This window comes from Lynx canadensis, chromosome B4 (genome assembly GCF_007474595.2).
Source record: "Lynx canadensis isolate LIC74 chromosome B4, mLynCan4.pri.v2, whole genome shotgun sequence".
Classification (NCBI taxonomy): domain Eukaryota; kingdom Metazoa; phylum Chordata; class Mammalia; order Carnivora; family Felidae; genus Lynx; species Lynx canadensis.
Window position 1 is genome coordinate 61,650,416 of NC_044309.1, and position 17,569 is coordinate 61,667,984.

Here is a 17,569-nt window from a genome sequence, read left to right on the forward strand (position 1 = left end):
TACAAGAATGAGCCCCTACAAGAATGGTGGTCTTCTTTCACCAAAAACCAACATTAACAAATCATCATGGAAGAAAACTTCACTGCCTGTGACCACAGCAACAAGAAAAGCAAAACTTGTATTAATATTATACCTATTCTCTTGATTTGATCCACTATTATGCAAGAATATTGAACCAAATTTATGTCTAGACTTTATCTAAGGCTCAGTTGGATTTAAAGCCTGGTAAGCATCCCCCCTCCTTACCTTTCCTCTGTCCCATCTACCACTCCTCAGGTTCCCAGTAAAATGACTGGAAATTTTATGTCTCAATGCCTACTACCTCCCTTCCCCATTCCTCTTATACAATCTGAGAGTGGTCTTCTAGTCAAGCAAGAGGATCTCCTTCCCTAGGATCTGCCTTCCAAAGGGTTTCACATATCACACACATACACACACACACACACACACACACACACACACACGTATTAAATGCAGGAGTGTTTCTGTCACTTGGGGACTCAGCAGTCATTATTGGCACAAAAGAAGGCACAATCCCAAATATCTACTCTCGTGACTAATGTCATTCAGTTCTCAGAAAATGCTGGCTCTTTTGCCATTTATCCTCAGAACACAATGTGACTGCATCTAAATGCGGTGAAGGTCTGGGGTTGTGCCATTGCTGGCATCAGTGAGAGTATTGCTTGGGAATGTGAAGTAGACTTCAGTGGCAGAAGCACTTAGTAACAGAAAAGAAAAATAATTAACATCAAATCCTGTTTCTCAGATATTATGAATACAATAAACTCTTGCATAATAAAGTCTCTTTTCCTAGTAATGCTGAAAGTCAAATGTCCTGTTTCTCTGTGTTGCAATTTCTGATTCCAAATTAGTGAATATTGGCAACAGTGGCTTTTTTTTTTTCCCTCAGCTCAGGAACATTTTGCCATAGTAAACAATTCATATTACTCAAGTTTATGTACAGGTAGCAGCTCAGTGGAGAGCACAGTCTCCCTGGACTTGAGGAGGCCAGCTCTGCAGGGTCCTCGAACCCCCTGAGTGAAGTTTTGAAGTCCCTGGACTCCACCTCAGGGGACCAGACTCTGTGCAGTGGAAGAGAGTTGAAAGACTGAATTGATTGGGGGGAGTCCAGGAAAAGGTTGGCAACCTCCTCTTCCTCCCCAGGGGTGGTTTGAGATGGAGGAAGAGGCTCCTTTATTGCAATAAAATAAAGTTGAAAAACTGAGTTGTATATGTGGAGATCTCAATGTAATACCATGAAGCATGTTAACTGACTTGATCTTTTTCTTTCTTACATTGACATTGGCAGAAACACTGAAACACTAGAATTGATAATAATTCTATTTGTATAAAAGTTCTTGATAATATATATTAGATTTTTCAAAACAGTAAAATAAATGTTACCTTGTTTCAATAATTTTTGCTTAAAACTTTGATATTCAAGAATTTAATCTGTAGCTTGACTTTATTTTAATAGATAATTTGAATGTTTTGGTAAAAAATATTAAAAGTACTATTTTCAAATTTTCCATTTAATTTAATCTGTATTGTAAAAAATGCAAACTTCATCACTTTTAAATATAATTCTACTTTATTCTTTGATCCTTTTAATTCTTACCTAAATTAATACACCAATTTATGCTATTGTCTTGATTCTAATAATGTAGTTAGTGGTTTCTTTAAATTTTTTAAATGTTTTTATGTATTTTTGAGAGAGAGAAAGAGAGAATGCAAGCAGGGGAGGGGCAGAGAGAGAGGAAGACACAGAATCCAAGGCAGGCTCCAGGCTCTGAGCTGTCAGCCCAGAGCCTGACACAGGGCTTGAACCCATGGACCGTGAGATCATGACCTGGGCCAAAGTTGGATGCTCAACCAACTGAGCCACCCAGGTGCCCCCCCCCTCCACTTTTTAAATTTTTAAAAAAATTTTTAGAATGTTTTTAGTGATTTCTTCAAATGCAGGCAAGAAAAATTCATTTGTGGGAACAAATAAGAAATAATTTGTGAATTATGTACATCTTTATTTTACATCAAACATTCAGATGCACAATAATTACATTCAATTGTCTTGATTCTTGGGTAACTTCCAGTCATATAAAAGTCCTAGCCTTACACATGTTATTGTGTTGTCATTTGAAAGTATATTTGTCAAGGTGGGAGAATAAAACATATCTTATATAACAGTTTGCTAGCCCGAATTGTGATTTAAATATCCAGTTTATTGAAGTAAGTCAATATTTATTTAAACTCCATTTGACTCCTGCAACAGACCTCTTAATACTAGAGGTAGATGTGGACTTATAGTTTCCTCTTTATAGCCCTTCTCTTCTTTATTACGTTTTTTCATATGCTGCTCTTGGACCCTTAATTTCAGCATTGGCCATTAAGCCCTGCCAGCAAATCTAGACAAACCATGGGAGCAAAGTGAAAATGTACATAATCATGATTCAATGTTTGGAGAGACTTGCCCTACTGGTAGGAGCTATACTGTGTACAATGTGGCCCCATGGAAACGGTGTTGATTTAAGCTTGCACAGAGATACTAGGCATCATGTACACAATTACTTGTTGTTTGGGGTACAGTAAGACTTACACTCTTGTCCTATGACACATTAGGGAGATGCCTTTAGTGGCCCATAACCATTTGATTCTAGCTGCTATCACAAGGTCCCTCTTTTAGAATGTAAAGCAATTCCTTTATTTGAGGAGGAGAAAATAAGAGAAAAGCCACTGATCTTCTGGCTTCAGGATGCTGCAGTTATATTTTTCATTCATCCCTAGACCTCATGACTTTCCACAACTGTCTTCAATTTGATTTCACTCTTGATAACTAAACATACTCATCCTCTTCAATTAATTGAGAAACTTTTTTTTTTAATTTTTTTTTCAACGTTTATTTATTTTTCGGACAGAGAGAGACAGAGCATGAACGGGGGAGGGGCAGAGAGAGAGGGAGACACAGAATCGGAAACAGGCTCCAGGCTCTGAGCCATCAGCCCAGAGCCTGACGCGGGGCTCGAACTCCCGGACCGCGAGATCGTGACCTGGCTGAAGTCGGACGCTTAACCGACTGCGCCACCCAGGCGCCCCAATTGAGAAACTTTAATTAATAAACATTTTTAGAGCAGTTTTAGATTCACGGAAAAAATTGAGCGGGAAGACAGAGAGTTCTTATATACCCTCTGCCCCACACATGCACAACTTCCCATATTTTCAAACATCTACACACCAAAGGGATAAATTTGTTATAATTGGTGAATTTACATTGATACATGATTTTCACCCAAAGTTCATCTGCAAAGATAGTTTTATCCCCTCACTCCCAATCTGTGTACCTTTTTTGTTTGTTTTATTGAATTAGCTAGCCTTTCCACTACTGTGTTGAAAAGCAGTGGTGAGAGGGAATATCCTTACCTTGTTCCTGATCTAAAAGGGGAAAGCTTCAAGTTTCTTGTCATTAATATATGGTAACTAGGTGCAAATGTTTCTTTTACCAAGCTGAGGAAGTTCCCCTAAATTCATAGTCTTCTGAGAAGTTTTTTGTTTCTAATCATTAATGGGTGTTGAATTTTGTCAAATGATTTTTTCCACATCTATTGATATGATCATGAGATTTTTTTTTCTTTAGCTTGTCAGTATAGTGAACCACAATAAGTAATTTTCATATGTTGAAACCAGTCTTTCATAAATCCCACTTGGTTTTTGGTGTACAATTCTTTTTATGCATTGTGGATTCAATTTGTTAATATTTTGTTGAGGATTTTTGCATGCAACTATATTTCATGAGAGATATTAATCTATAGTAGTTTTGGGGTGTGTTGTTTTGCTTTTGTGATGTCTTCATCTGATTTTGGTATTAGGGTAATGCTGGTTTCAGAGAATGACTGATGATGTATTCCCGCTACTTCTGGAGGAGAGTCTAGAGAACTGGTGTAATTTCTTCCCTAAATATTTGGTAGAATTCACCTGTGAACCCATCTGGGCCTGGTGATTTCTGTTTTGGAAGGTCATTAATTGTTGATTCGGTTCCTTTAATATGTATAGACCTATTCAGATTATCTAGTTCTTCTTATATAAGCTTTAGTTGATTGTGTCTTTCAAGGAATTGATCCATTTCATCTAGGTTATCAATTTGTGAACATAGATTTATTCATAATACTTTATTATACTTTTTATATCCATGGGATCTATAGTGATGTACCTTCCTTTACTTCCCATGTTAGTAATTAGTGTCTTCTCTCTTCTTTTCTTACCTAGTCTGGCTAGAAGTTTATCAATCAAAGAATTTGTTGATTTTCTCTATTGATTTCTTGTTTGAAATTTGATTGGTTATGGCCTAATTTTTATTGTTCTTTTCTTCTATTTATTTAGGTATAATTTGCTTTTCTTTTTTGATTTTCCTACAGTGGAAGCTTATATTCTTGATGTTATGTCTTTCTTATATTCTAAAAATAAGCATCCAGGGGCGCCTGGGTGGGTCGGTCGGTTGAGCGTCTGGCTGCAGCTCAGGTCATGATCTCGCAGTTCGGGTTCGAGCCCCGCATCGGGCTATATGCTGACGGTTCGGAGCCTGGAGCCTGCTTCGGATTCTGTGTCTCCCTCTCTCTCTGCCCCTTCCCCGCTCATGCTCTGTCTCTCTGTGTCTCAAAAATGAATAAACGTTAAAAAAATAAAAAAAAATAAGCATCCAATGCTATAAATTGCCTTCTAAGAACTGTTTTCACTGCATCCCACAATTTTTGATAAGTTGCATTTCATTTTCATTTAGTTCAAAATTTATTTTAATATATCTTGAAGTTCCTTCTTTGACCTGTGTGTTATTTAGAAATGTGTTTTTCAATTTCCAAGTATTTTAGAATTTCCCAGCTATGTTTCTGTTACTGATTTCTAGTTTAATTACAGTGTGATATGAGAGTAGATATTGTACAGTTTCTATCCCTTTAAATTGTGAAGGTGTTTTATGGCCCAGAATGTGGCTTCTCTTGGTGCATATTCCATGTGACCTTGAGAAAAATGTAAATTTTGCAATATCAGATAATGTAGCCTATAGATGAAATTATATCCAGTTGACTGATGGTGTTACTGAGTTAAACTATGTCCTTACTGATTTTGTGCCTGCTGAATCCGTCCATTTCTGATGAAGGTGTGAAGGTTTCCAACTATAATAGATCATTGATCTATTTCTCCTTGCAGTACCACCAGGTTTATGCTCATGTTTATGCTCATGCATTTTGACACTCTGTTCTTAGATTATTATGTCTTCTTAGAGGATTCACCACATTATCATTAACTAATACCCCTCTTTATTCCTAATAACTTTTCTTGCTCTAAATATAGAATAGTATATTTGGAATAAATATAGCTAGTCCTGCTTTCTTTTATTTAGTGTCAGCATATCTTTCTTCATCCCTTTACTTTTTTTTTTTTCAACGTTTATTTATTTTTGGGACAGAGAGAGACAGAGCATGAACGGGGGAGGAGCAGAGAGAGAGGGAGACACAGAATCGGAAAACAGGCTCCAGGCTCTGAGCCATCAGCCCAGAGCCCGACGCGGGGCTCAAACTCGCGGACCGCGAGATCGTGACCTGGCTGAAGTCAGACGCTTAACCGACTGCGCCACCCAGCGCCCCTTCATCCCTTTACTTATAATCTCTTTATACTTAAAGTGGATTTCTTGTAGACAACATAGTGTTGGGCCTTATTTTTTGATCCACTCTGACAATCTTTTAATTGGGTATTTAGAACATTGACATTTAAGGTAATTATTGATATAGTTGGATTAATATCTCCCATATTTATGATTGTTTTCTATTTGTTGCTCTTGTTCTTTGTTCCTATTTCTGTCTTCTGCACTTGTTTCGCCTTTTGTGGCTTTAATTGAGTATTTATACGATTCCATCTCCTCTTATTTCTTAGTGTAGTAATTATACTTCCTTATTTACTTTTTTGAAGTGATTGCTTTAGAGTTTGCAGTATACATTTACGACTAATAAATTACACTTTCAAATAACACTGTATAGCTTCCTGGGTATGTGAGCGTCCCATAGAAACGTAGTATTCCCATTTCCTCCTTTCTATCTCTTCGCTCTATCATTGCTATCATTCATTTCACATATACACAAGTATATGTATATGGATAAGCATATACAGTCAAATACAATGTTGCTATTACTATTTTGAACAAACTGTTAGCTGTTAGCAATGAAGAATAAGGAAAAAAAGATTTTATTTATTTCCACTTATTCATTTACCAACCCTCCTCCTTTCTGTATGTAGATCTGAATTTCTGACCTCTATCATTTTCTTAATCTCCAAAGAACTTCTTTTCACTTTTCTTTTCTTTTTTAATTTTTTTAATGTTTTTATTCATTTTTGAGACAGAGAGAGAGAGAGCATGAACAGGGGAGGGCCAGAGAAAGAGGGAGACACAAAATCCGAAGCAGGCTCCGGGCTCTGCGCTGTCAGCACAGAGCCGGACGCGGGGCTCGAACTCACAGACTGTGAGATCATGACCTGAGCCGAAGCCAGATGCCTCCGACTGAGCCACCCAGGCGCCCCATTCTTTTCACTTTCTTACAAGGCAGTTCTACTGGCAGCAAGTTCCCTCAATTTTTATTTGCTGAGGAAGTCTTTATTTCTCTTTCACTTTTGAAGGATAATTTCACATGGTACAGAATTCTAGGTTGGTGTGGGTTTTATGGGTTTTTTTCCTCACCACTTTAAACATTTCACTCCACTTTCTTCTTGCTTGCATGTTTTCTAAGAAGTTGGAGATAATTGTTAGAGGTAAGGCATTTTTTTTCCTCTGACTACTTTCAAGAATTTATCTTTGATTTTCTGAAATTTAAATATGAGATACCCAAGTGTAGTTGTGTGTGTGTGTGTGTGTGTGTGTGTGTGGTGTGCTGTTGTTGTTTACTTTTTCTTCATTTTTAAGCATTTATCCTACTTGTTTTCTGAGACTTCTCAATTGTGCTTTGGTGTTTAACACCAATTTGGGGAAATAATCATTAATGCTTCAAATATTGTTTTCTTCCTTTCTCTTTTTTCTCCTTTTGGTATTCCCATCCTGCATTTGTTACATCTTTTGCAGTTTTCCTTCAGTCCTTTGATATTCTGGGGGGGGGGGGGGTTCCTGTCTTTTTTTTTTTCTTGTTTTTCAGCTTTAGAAGTTTGAATTGTCATATCCTTAAGCTCACAGATTCTTTACTCAGTCATGTCCAGTCTATAAATGAGTCCATGACAGGTATTCATTTCTGCTACAATGTTTCTATCTCTAGCATTTATTTTTTACTCTTTCTTAAAATTTCTATCTCTTTGCTTATATTATCCATCTGTTCTTGCATGTTTCCTTTTTCTATTAAAGCCCTTAGCATTTCGAGGCAACTGGCTGGCTCAGTCAGAAGAACATATGACTCTTGATCTTGGGGTCATGAGTTTGAGCCCCTTGTTGGGTATAGAGATTACTCAAAATAAAATAAAAACTTAAAAAATTTAAATAAAACCCTTAGCATTTTAATCATAGCCGGTTTTGTTTTTTAATTCATGGTCTGATAATTTCAATATTCCTTCCATATCTCACTCTGGTTCTGATGATTGTTCAGTGTCTTCAAACTGTTTTTTTGCCTTTAGTATGCCTTGCAATTTTTTGTTGGAAGTTGGACATGAATGCTGGGTTAAAGGAACTGCAGGAAATAGGCATTTAGTAATGTAATGAGAAAGTTCGGGGAGAAGGGAAGTCTTCTATAATCCTATGATTATGTCTCAGTCTTTTGGTGAACCTGTGCCTCTAGGCTGTGAACCTCACAAGCGCTTCTCGTTCCCCCCCCCCCCACTTAAATGGGATAAGAGGGCTGGAGTGGCTGGACTTGGGTATTTCCCTTACCAAAGTTATTTTAGGCTCAATAAAACCCCAACAGGTTGGGCTATGGTATAATAGTTTCTCATGAGGGTAAGCCTTGTTAAGAACAGAATGCCCTAGCTTATTTCAGATGGTGATGGTTCCTTTTCCTTTCCTCCTGCTGGAGGCCCGAGGAAATTTTTCTCAAGTATTCAATGTGAAGATCTGGTAGAGGAAGCAAAACACACAAAAGAGTATGCCACCCTCCTGCCCCATTAGTGGGTCCCCTAGAATTTTTAACTCACAATGGTCTACACTGAGTCTCCAGCAGTTTATCAAATATAGTTCAGCTTTTCTGATTTGGCACTGGTAACATGGAGGTTTATTCTCATTGGTTTCTATTCCTGTCAGTTATGATGTTCCACATGCACTTGTCTGTTTCTCTAGTTTCAATGGTGGCGACAGTTTCACAGGCCTGTCCTGTGGTTTTGCTTCCCTGACAAATATAAGGATTGTTTACTTCTCAGTGTGTTCAGTTTTTGACTTGTTAAATTTTTTAATGTTTATTTATTTTTGAGAGAGAAAAAGACAGAGTGTGAGCCAGGGAGGGGCAGAGAGAGACCCACAATCTGAAGCAAGCTGCAGGCTCTGAGCTGTCAGCACAGAGCCCGATGTGGGGCTTGAACTCACAAACCATCAGATCATGACCTGAGCGGAAGTCAGACGCCCAGTTGACTGAGCCACCCAGGCGCCCCAGCTTTTGACTTGTTAGAATGGCGTGGCAACTCATAGCATTCTTTTTTAATTAAAAAATTAATAATATATTTAAATAAATGCATGAGTGTGATCATATGTTACCTTGATTTACATTTTAGTCTTTCTTTTTCTTTGTCCATCTTTGTCTGCTGCTTCTGTCTCTATCTTCCTCCATCAGCATTAGTGCCTCTCTTTTAAAAACTCAAGGTAACATGTTAATAGCCTTATATGTAACCTTCCACATTTTTCTCCATGCTTTCATAGACCGGTGTATATATGTACACATGTACATATTCTATGTTACCTGATATTGGTTTGATAGGAATGTGATCATTTCACACATGTTTTTCAGCATTTTATTTTCTTCACAAACCAAACCTCTTAGAAATTAGTGAAATTCAACTGGCATAGCTTTAATTTATTCTTTTTAATGTCTGCATAGCAGTCAATAGAGAGAATATGCCTTTAAGTTAATCAGATGTAACCCTATTGCATTCTCATGAAAGATTCTCAAAAGTTCTCTCAAGACCATTCTTAAAAGACTCTTGAGGTCTGTGACCCAAGGTTTAAGAAACCATCAGCTCAGAGTGCATTATACTTGGAATCAGGAAATACAAGTTTAGCCCTCACCTGTTACACTTTTACTATTGTCAATAAAAATGTTATATAATTTTTAAAGACCTATATATCTACACAGGAAAAAAAAGACAAGAAAAAAGTTGGGGGGCGCCTGGGTGGCTCAGTGGGCTAAGTGTCAGACTTTGGCTCAGGTCATGATCTCACAGTTCATGAGTTCGTGCCCCACATTGGTCTCTCTGCAGTCAGCACAGAGCCTGCTTTGGATTCTCTGTCCCCTCTCTCTCTGCCCTTCCCCACTTATTCTTGTTCTCTCTCTCCTCTCATTTAAAAACAGGAAAAAAAAGGTAGAATCCATATCTACCTGCTTCATAAAATGGCCAGTTAATGAACAACAATTTTTCTCATGCAAAAGGAACATCTCAGTAGAGTAGGAAGTAATGCTCTATTGCTGATGCTGCTGCCATCTACCATCTAAGTGAGTGAGAGAGTGGCAGGATTCTGAGATGGCCTCCAAACTCACACACTCACTCCAGTGTATGTGCTCTGTACAACCCCTTCCCTTAAACATGGGACTCTGCCCATGATGGTTTTCACTCCTGTGAGTACATTATACAGTGAAAGTGAGAGCCCGAGTCCGTTGATTTTGAGTTACTCAAAAGGGAGGCCATCCTAAGTGGCCCTCACATAATTTCAGCTGTTAAGTTATGTGAAGATTGGAAAGTTAGAGATTTAAAGAGAGAAATATTTTCTTCTTCTGGTTTTAAAGAAGCAAACAAAGGACGCCCGGGCAGCTTAGTTGGCTAAGTGTCAGACTCTTAATTTTGGCTCAGGTCATGATCTGGTGGTTCATGAGTTCAAGCCCTGCTTCGGGCTCTGTACTGATATGAAGCCTGGAGCATGGAGCATGGAGCCTGCTTGGGACTCTCTCCCATTCTCTCTGCCCTTCCCCTGCTCGCTCTCTCTCTCTCTCTCTCTCTCTCAAAGTAAACAAATAAGCATTTAAAAACATAAGCAAACAAAAATGCTGTGAGAGTGTACATGGTTAGGACCAGAAGACAGCTTCTAAGAGCTGGAAGCAAACCCTGGCCAACAGAGGTGCCTGGGTGGTGTAGTTGGCTAAGTGACTGGCTCTTGATTTCTGCTCAGGTCAGGATCCCAGGGTTCATTAGATCAAGCCCCACATCCAGCTCCATGCTGAAAGCACAAAGCCTGCCTGGATTCTCTCTCCCTCTCTCTCTATGTCTCTCTCTTTATGTCTCTCAAAAATAAATAAATAAACATTAAAAACAACAGCAACAACAGGGCCCTCAGACCTATAGCTGCAAGGAGCTAAGCCCTGTCAATAACCAGTGAGGAGCTTGGAAGAGGACCCCAGTCACAAAGCATATCAGAGTCCAGGCTGACGTTGGGCTTTCAGCATTGTGAAACCCTGAGCAAAGAACCCAGTTACTTCATGTCTGGATGACCGACCTACAAAATTTTGAGATAATAATGGGTATTGTTTTAAAGCACTATGTTTCTGGTGATTGGCCATGCAGCAATGGAAAACTAACACAGCGACCATAGACAAGACATAAAGTCTAGGCTTCCACTCCAAAGTAAGATAGTGGGCCCAAAGGACTAGCTTTCTAGTTCCAGAACACTGTATTTTTATGATTCTACTGTAGATAAAAATCAAATGTCTGCATCCTTAATACTATTAGTCAACAGAAACAGCATGTGTTTAAAGAGATAGCATTCTTTTGGAACACTTGTTTATTCTCAACCTCCCACTTTACAGTGTCATTAGAATGATCTGACATATTATTTTTGGTTTGGCAGATTTTGTAAGTATTTGGCATTATAAACAGAAACTTCCAGGAAGATTTACAAAGAAACATTGGTTTTATGGGGTTGAATAAAATGGCAAGTCACTGAGCAATGGTGAGGGAGAAAAGGCTTTGAAAGTAGAGGTCAGTCTTGTAATCGCCTATGTCTCAACATTGACCATCAGCAACAGTGGTTTTGAGATAAAACACTGAAGACTGGCTTCTAATCAAACTGGCGTGGAGCTGAATTTGTATTAGCAGGAGTTGTACGTGCACTATGTGTGAGGGTCCAGAACAAAAAAACACATTTCACCAAATCAGAACACTTTGTAGTTTTAGCTGCACTTGAGACTACTGGAGGGTTTACTTCACAAGATGATGAAGTCATTAGCATGTCCCCTGCCTATTCCTTCAAAAGTGAATGAGAATTTTAAGATAACTCTATTAAAATACCCACTTGAAAGGTCTTTTTTATAATTTTATTTTTTAATTTAATTTTATCTTTTTTGAGAGAGAGAAAGAGGGCACATGAGTGGGGGAGGGGTAGAGAGAAAGGGAGAGACTCTTAAGCAGGATCTAGGCTCAGCACAGAGCTTGACACAGGGCTCAATCCCATGACCATGAGATCATGACCTGAGCCAAAATCAAGAGCCGGCCAGTTAACCGACTGAGCCACCAGGATGCCCCACTTGAAAAGGTCTTGATGCATGTATCTCTCTTTTAAGAAAAAACAAAAAAGCAAATATGTAGCATTCTACCACAAACACATTCTTATATTCGTTTCCTAGGGCTACTGTAATAACTTACTGGGTGGCTTAAACCACAAGAGCTGATTTCTTTTCACGGTTCTGGAGCTAGAAGTCTGAAATCAAGGTGTGGGTCATGCTCCCTGCAGATGCTCTAGGGGGAAACCCTACCTTTTGTCTTCCAGCTTCCGGTGACTGTCAGCATTCCTTCCTTTCCTTGGTCTTCATTTTTGTTTGTTTGTTTTGCCTCATCACTCCAATCTCTGCCTTTTCTTTATATCTCTTTTTCCAACAGATTTCTAGGTTGGAAATCTTCCTTTGTCTTTCTCTTATCAAGGCACTTGCTATGGGATTTAGGGCCCACCTGGATAACCCAGGATGATTTACTCTCAAGATCTTTAGCATTACATTTACAGAGACCCTTTCATTCAAATAAGGTAACATTTATGGGACCCTGGGATTTGCACCATGACATATCTTTTGGGAGTCACTATTTAACCTACCAACCTACTACATTGTCTGTTTTTGTTATTATCTGTTATGGGCTGAATCTGCCCTTTTCCAGCCACCTCCCCCAATCATATGTTGGAGTCCTAACCCTAAGTACCTCAGAATGTGACTTTATTTGGAAATAGGTTGTTGCAGATGTAATCAATTAATTTAGATGAAATCATTAGGATGAGTCCTGATTCAATATTATTAGTGTCCTTATAAAAAGGGGAAATTTGGACATCAGGGAGAACACCATGTGAACCTGAAGGCAAAGATTATATTTCCACAAGCCAAGAAAAGCCAAAACCTACCACTAAACCACCAGAAGCTAGGTGGGAGGTCTGAAATATTCTCCTCACAGCCCTCACAGGAAGAACCCTGCAGACACTGGTTCTTGGACTTCCAGCTTCTAGAACTGTGAGACAATACATTTCTGTTGTTTTAGCCGCTCAGTCTGTGGACTTCAATATGGCAGCCGGTGGACGAATACATCATGTACACATAAATGTCATTTGAAATGGTGATAATCAAATTACAATTTTGTAATCTATAATAATGTTGCATTTTATTTGCCAACATTCCACTGAAAGTCTGTTTATTTTCTACTTTATGAATAATGCTGTAATAAACCTGTAACTTTGTCCATATGGCAGTTCCCTTTTTTGTGGGTATTTCCTGTAGGGGATAAGCTTAGGAATGCCCCAGGCTTACACCAATGGGTGAACAAGGCATAAAGAAATACAAAGCCATAAAATGCTCACACCTGGGTTTGGGCAAACCAGATTTGCACCCCAAGAATAGGGAGGTGCAAATGCACCCCAAAATAGAGAGGGGGTGCAGAGCCCCCAGAATAGAAAGGAAGGGGCAAAGGCCTAAAATAGGAATGGGCACAAGGGTGCCTAATACATAGGTATATGAAATAAACAAGATTAGATATTCAGGGTGGAAGCACTCCCAATTTAGTACTATGGCAGAAAAGCTGCTTTCATAGGAGGATAGGGCCAGGTTAGGTAAATTGGTGAATTGGACTATGGACCTCTGTGCAGCAGGTGAAGCAGCCCAGAGTAGAGATGGTTAACAAAAGAAAAGGTGCCTTGTCAACTCTAAGGCTATTTCCCCTATCTGCCTCATCCCCCTAGGCTAGCTAAGATAAACAGAGGTGCTGTCTCATGTTCGCTGTAAACAACCTTCCTCCCAACTGCCTGGCACCCAGATTTTGTTTTGTAATTAACCCAAAGCCCTAACCCCAAATATCTTCAAGACCCCCCTTTCCCTCACATCCCCAAGTGAACGTTCACAGATTCATTGTTTCTTTGTGCACGTCCATCACGTCCATCACCATGTTTGTAAGCCTTCTGATCCTAATAAAAATGGGGCAAGGCCCCTTGTTCCGGGCTCTTGTCTTGTCTGGGACATTAACCATTTCTCGTTTCTCATCCTGTGTGCCGCTCTCTTGCTAGACAAGAGACAACTTTAGACCCAGAGTCTACCACAATTTCCTTGGGACATATTCTAAGAAATGGGACTCCTTTATCACAAGGTTCAGAACAATAAGAACATTTTGAGTGACGAAACATTTTATGCCTTGGGAATGTATTGCAAAATTGCCTTCCAAAAAGTTGTAACAATTTACCTTCTATCTGCCGTGTGATAAGGGATTTCAACATATTCTCACCATCATTTGACAGTATCATTTCAAGTACTGTCATACAGGTTTTTAGAACACATTCAGATGTATTCTACAGTGGGGGGAGGGGTAACAGTGTATTTACTTGGTCCTAACTTTTTCTTTTTCTCTTACTTGCAGGCAGTCACCAGAGGAAATTAGTTAGAGTGTCTTTAGGCTACACACTTTGCTTGCCATATTTAATCAAAGAGAGTCCAGTGGAAGAGGATTCAAGATGGGAAGTGAATTCTTTTTAATGCAAGAAATCACTCATTTCATTAATTCCAACCTTCATGAATTAAATTTTATTTCTTTATTTGTATGCCGACTGTTGGAATGAGGATATGTGAAGACAGCTTCCGGGGCAATATTCCTTTTTGGCTCCTCTTAACACACCATATTTATTTGGGAAGTTACCTTCCACCTTGTTCGAGGAAGTAGGTTGGGCGTTGGCCTGCGTTCAGCACTTCCTCGCTGAGGACGGCTGACTCCCCTGCCTGTCCATCCCTCTACAAGTCTTCCCTGACAACGGATCCAGTTTTTCCGTTTAACTGTTAACAATGACCAAACCGTATCTGCAAAAAGCTACCAGGCTAAGAAGCAAAACGTCTCTCTCTCTCTCTCTCTCTCTCTCTCTCTCTCTCCTTTAATCTGTTGAAGCGCTGCTGAGCAAAGCTGGCGCGCAGCTGTTCCCGCAGCCCGCATCTCGGGTCCTTTCTAGTCTCCTCTCCACCTGCCCACTCCCACTCGCACCCTACGCAGGCAGAGCCTGATGTCTGCCCTCCAAACCCTGGGTATGAGTAAAGCGTGCCTCCACCCCTCCTGGATTTTTAGGACACTGCGCTGGTCAGTCATTGCAGGGCGCCTCCGCAGAGTCTGGAGCAGATACAAGAACATCCCTCCCACGGAGTGTGTGGTACCCAGAACCTCAGTGAACTCGGATTTGAGCCTGTCTTTTTCTACTAGGGTGGATGGGGAAAGGTGTGTCCTCCAAGCGTTCAGACCAGAACCTTAGACTTTCTGGGTCTCTCTTTCCCCCCCTCCTTCCCTCCTCCTCTTTCTTTCTCAAGGTGTGGGAGCTCTTCTTTTGCAGACCAGAGAGGGGCGCCTTTCTAGCTCCCTTTACCCTCACCCACAGATTAAAGAAAAAAAAAAAAATGAAGGAGGAAAAAAAAAAAAAAAAGCCCGGGAGTAATAGCGAGCGGCTGTGCTGGGTGCTGAATGAATGGAAGCCGCGGGGCGGGCCTGCGCGCACGATGCCGTCTCCCGGAGGCCTGTAAAGGCCCTCGCCAGCCGCGCGCCCTCCTCCCCCCCGGGCTCCGGCTGCCGCCGCTACCGCGCCCCACGCGGAGGCCGCGGCTGCAACCGGGAAGGTCGGAGGGAGGGTGGTTTCCTCCCGCCCCACACCCAGTCTCCGAGCCGGATATACAGAGTGTCACGTTTGGGAGCCCAACTAGGAGAGCGCTCTCCCTGCGGCGGGAGTACCTGCCGGGGCCTCGGGGAAGGACTGGGATTTACAGGACCACTAGTTGAACCCCACCGCGTCGGAGGAGCAGGTACGCCGGGGTCGCAGCCCAGCGCTCGCCGAGCCCACGCCGCGGAGGCCACGCCGGGCTGGAGGCAGCCCCGGGGGCAGGCGCGGGCGCAGGGGTCGGGGGGGGGGGGATCCCTAAGGGCCCCGAGGGAGGGTGGGCGTGCGGCCCGGAGGACGGAGGAAGAGGTTTGGGAGGCTCTGCCCCCTGGCAACCGCCACCCCCCGCCGTCAGCCGGCGCTTACTGCCCGCCGAGGTGGAGAGCGCAGAGGGTGGCAGCGGCGGCGGGCCAGGCAGGGCCCGACAGGGTTAACCTGGGAGCCGCGCCCGGCAGCCAGGATGGAGGGAGAGAGGCGCCTGGCCCGGTCTGGCGGCGGCCTCCTTGGCCCCTGGGGCTATTCCTGAAGAGAGCGCGGTGACTCCAGGCCACGTGTGGAACTGCTCCCTGCCCGCGGTCCTTCGGGCGCCGCAGACAGCCGGCGCGCTTCCCGACCCTGCAGCGCGTGCTCGCTCGCCCTGAGCCCCATCCCTGGCCGCGCGTCCGGACCCTCCCACTCCCACTCCCACTCTCACTCCCACTCCCGCCTCGCCGAGGCCGGGAGCCCGAGGCCGAAGTGCTCAGGCGTCTAGGGTGGGGTCTGCCGCTGTTGGAAGTTTGCCTCCTCTCCCTGTGGCCTGCGCGTCTTGGAAAGAGCAGGGGAGCAGAGCAGGTACCAGGAGACTCCAACCGGAGTAGATGGCTTGCGGGAAGGCTGGGAAGGCTACTCACATCCCTGGCGAGGAAGAGAACCCCCGGGGCAATTTCATTCAATTAAAAGGATTAACCAGCTTAGTCCTAGAAACCGTAGGAAAGCATCCCATCTATCTACCAGCCTCCTACTCTTTCACCTTTTGGGTTGGGTAGGATTATGAACAGTTACTCTTTGATGGATGAGATACCTCGTGTGAGCTACCAGGTCCTCCAAGGATATGCGAGGGCTTTAGCGGCTGGTTGAATCATGTGGCGTGCCCCATTGTACCGTGAGCAAAGGCAGAGTGGGGACAGCTGACTGACCAGGAAACTTAAGTTACTCGTACTTTTCCTTGTGGATGCTGCATCAAGAGAAGTTTGACACTGTGGGAAAAGAAATTTGAGAATTACCCTGTGGTTTCAATTATTCATCTCTCTACCTCCATTTATATGATTTGGCTAAGGAGCACGTTTAGTCTGAAACGGCACAGGGACTAAATAAAATTTTAAGTCAGCCACTCGAATTGCAAGAGCAGGTTTTTCAGCAAAACCCACATTTAGGGATCTTTGTGCATGAGACTTCCGGTAGATGGCCGTGGGTTTTACCAGCCAGACTCAGGTGTTGAAATATTTCATCTGTAGTGTTTTTGCAGGACGCTGGTCTTTATAGGACTCTTTTTTCTGTTTCTGAGGGCATTTCCTGCACCTGCCTTATTAACAAAATTCCTACCTTACCCCAGTTTCTAACATTGGGTTGTAATTATCCATAAATATAGGTAATATAAATCACCATAAGTTGGTAAATCTTACCATGAAGCATTTTTCCTTTATTTAAAGGAGGGACATGACATCTAATTACAGAAGAGGGAGAAGCTTTCTTTAAACGGGTGAAAAATCAATGAGATAGCTCAGGTTTGGGTATCGTGTTGGGGTTTATGAATATGGTCGTCTTGAACATCTCACCATTGCTTTCCTGTCATCTGAAGATGTATTTTGAGTGTATGTCTGGCAACATCTGGGCAGCCTTAAGAATTCTTTGTTTTTCTCTTAACTCCAGTGCAGCCATGAAAACTCACTTATTCACAAGCACAGTCTCCAGAAGGATCATGAACAGTGACCAGGAGCATGGTGTTCCCTGACACTCTGGGCTCTGTGAGAACATTTTTTTTTTTTTTTTTTTTACTCCTGAAGAGGCATTCTTAATGCTTTTGTTAACAGAGCACTTTGAGAACCTGATAAAAAGCTATGGGGTATGAAGCACAAACATATGCACATTAACACGGAATTCTGCCTATGGTTTCAGGAGCTCACAGCCTCCTTGATACCCAACCAGATGTTAGCCGTTCACAGACTTTGGGCAGGGCCAGCTTCATGGAAACAAACCGCTCAGTCACACGGGGCTCTGAACTCAGAAGGGCCC

The 17,569-nt window shown here is 41.9% G+C and overlaps 1 protein-coding gene across 2 annotated transcripts in view; it reads left to right on the forward strand.

Annotated features, from left to right (window-relative positions):
• Positions 1–15,318: 15,318 nt before the first annotated feature.
• FAR2 (fatty acyl-CoA reductase 2) overlaps positions 15,319–17,569 on the forward strand; it is a 151,457-nt gene continuing 149,206 nt past the window's right edge. The window contains exon 1 of one of the 2 annotated variants that reach the window (XM_030322080.2): positions 15,319–15,443. The gene's annotated coding sequence lies outside the window, so the exon portion shown is untranslated. Of the gene's footprint in view, positions 15,444–17,126; positions 17,302–17,569 lie in introns of those variants that run through there. The other variant, XM_030322081.2, reaches the window with a different exon arrangement.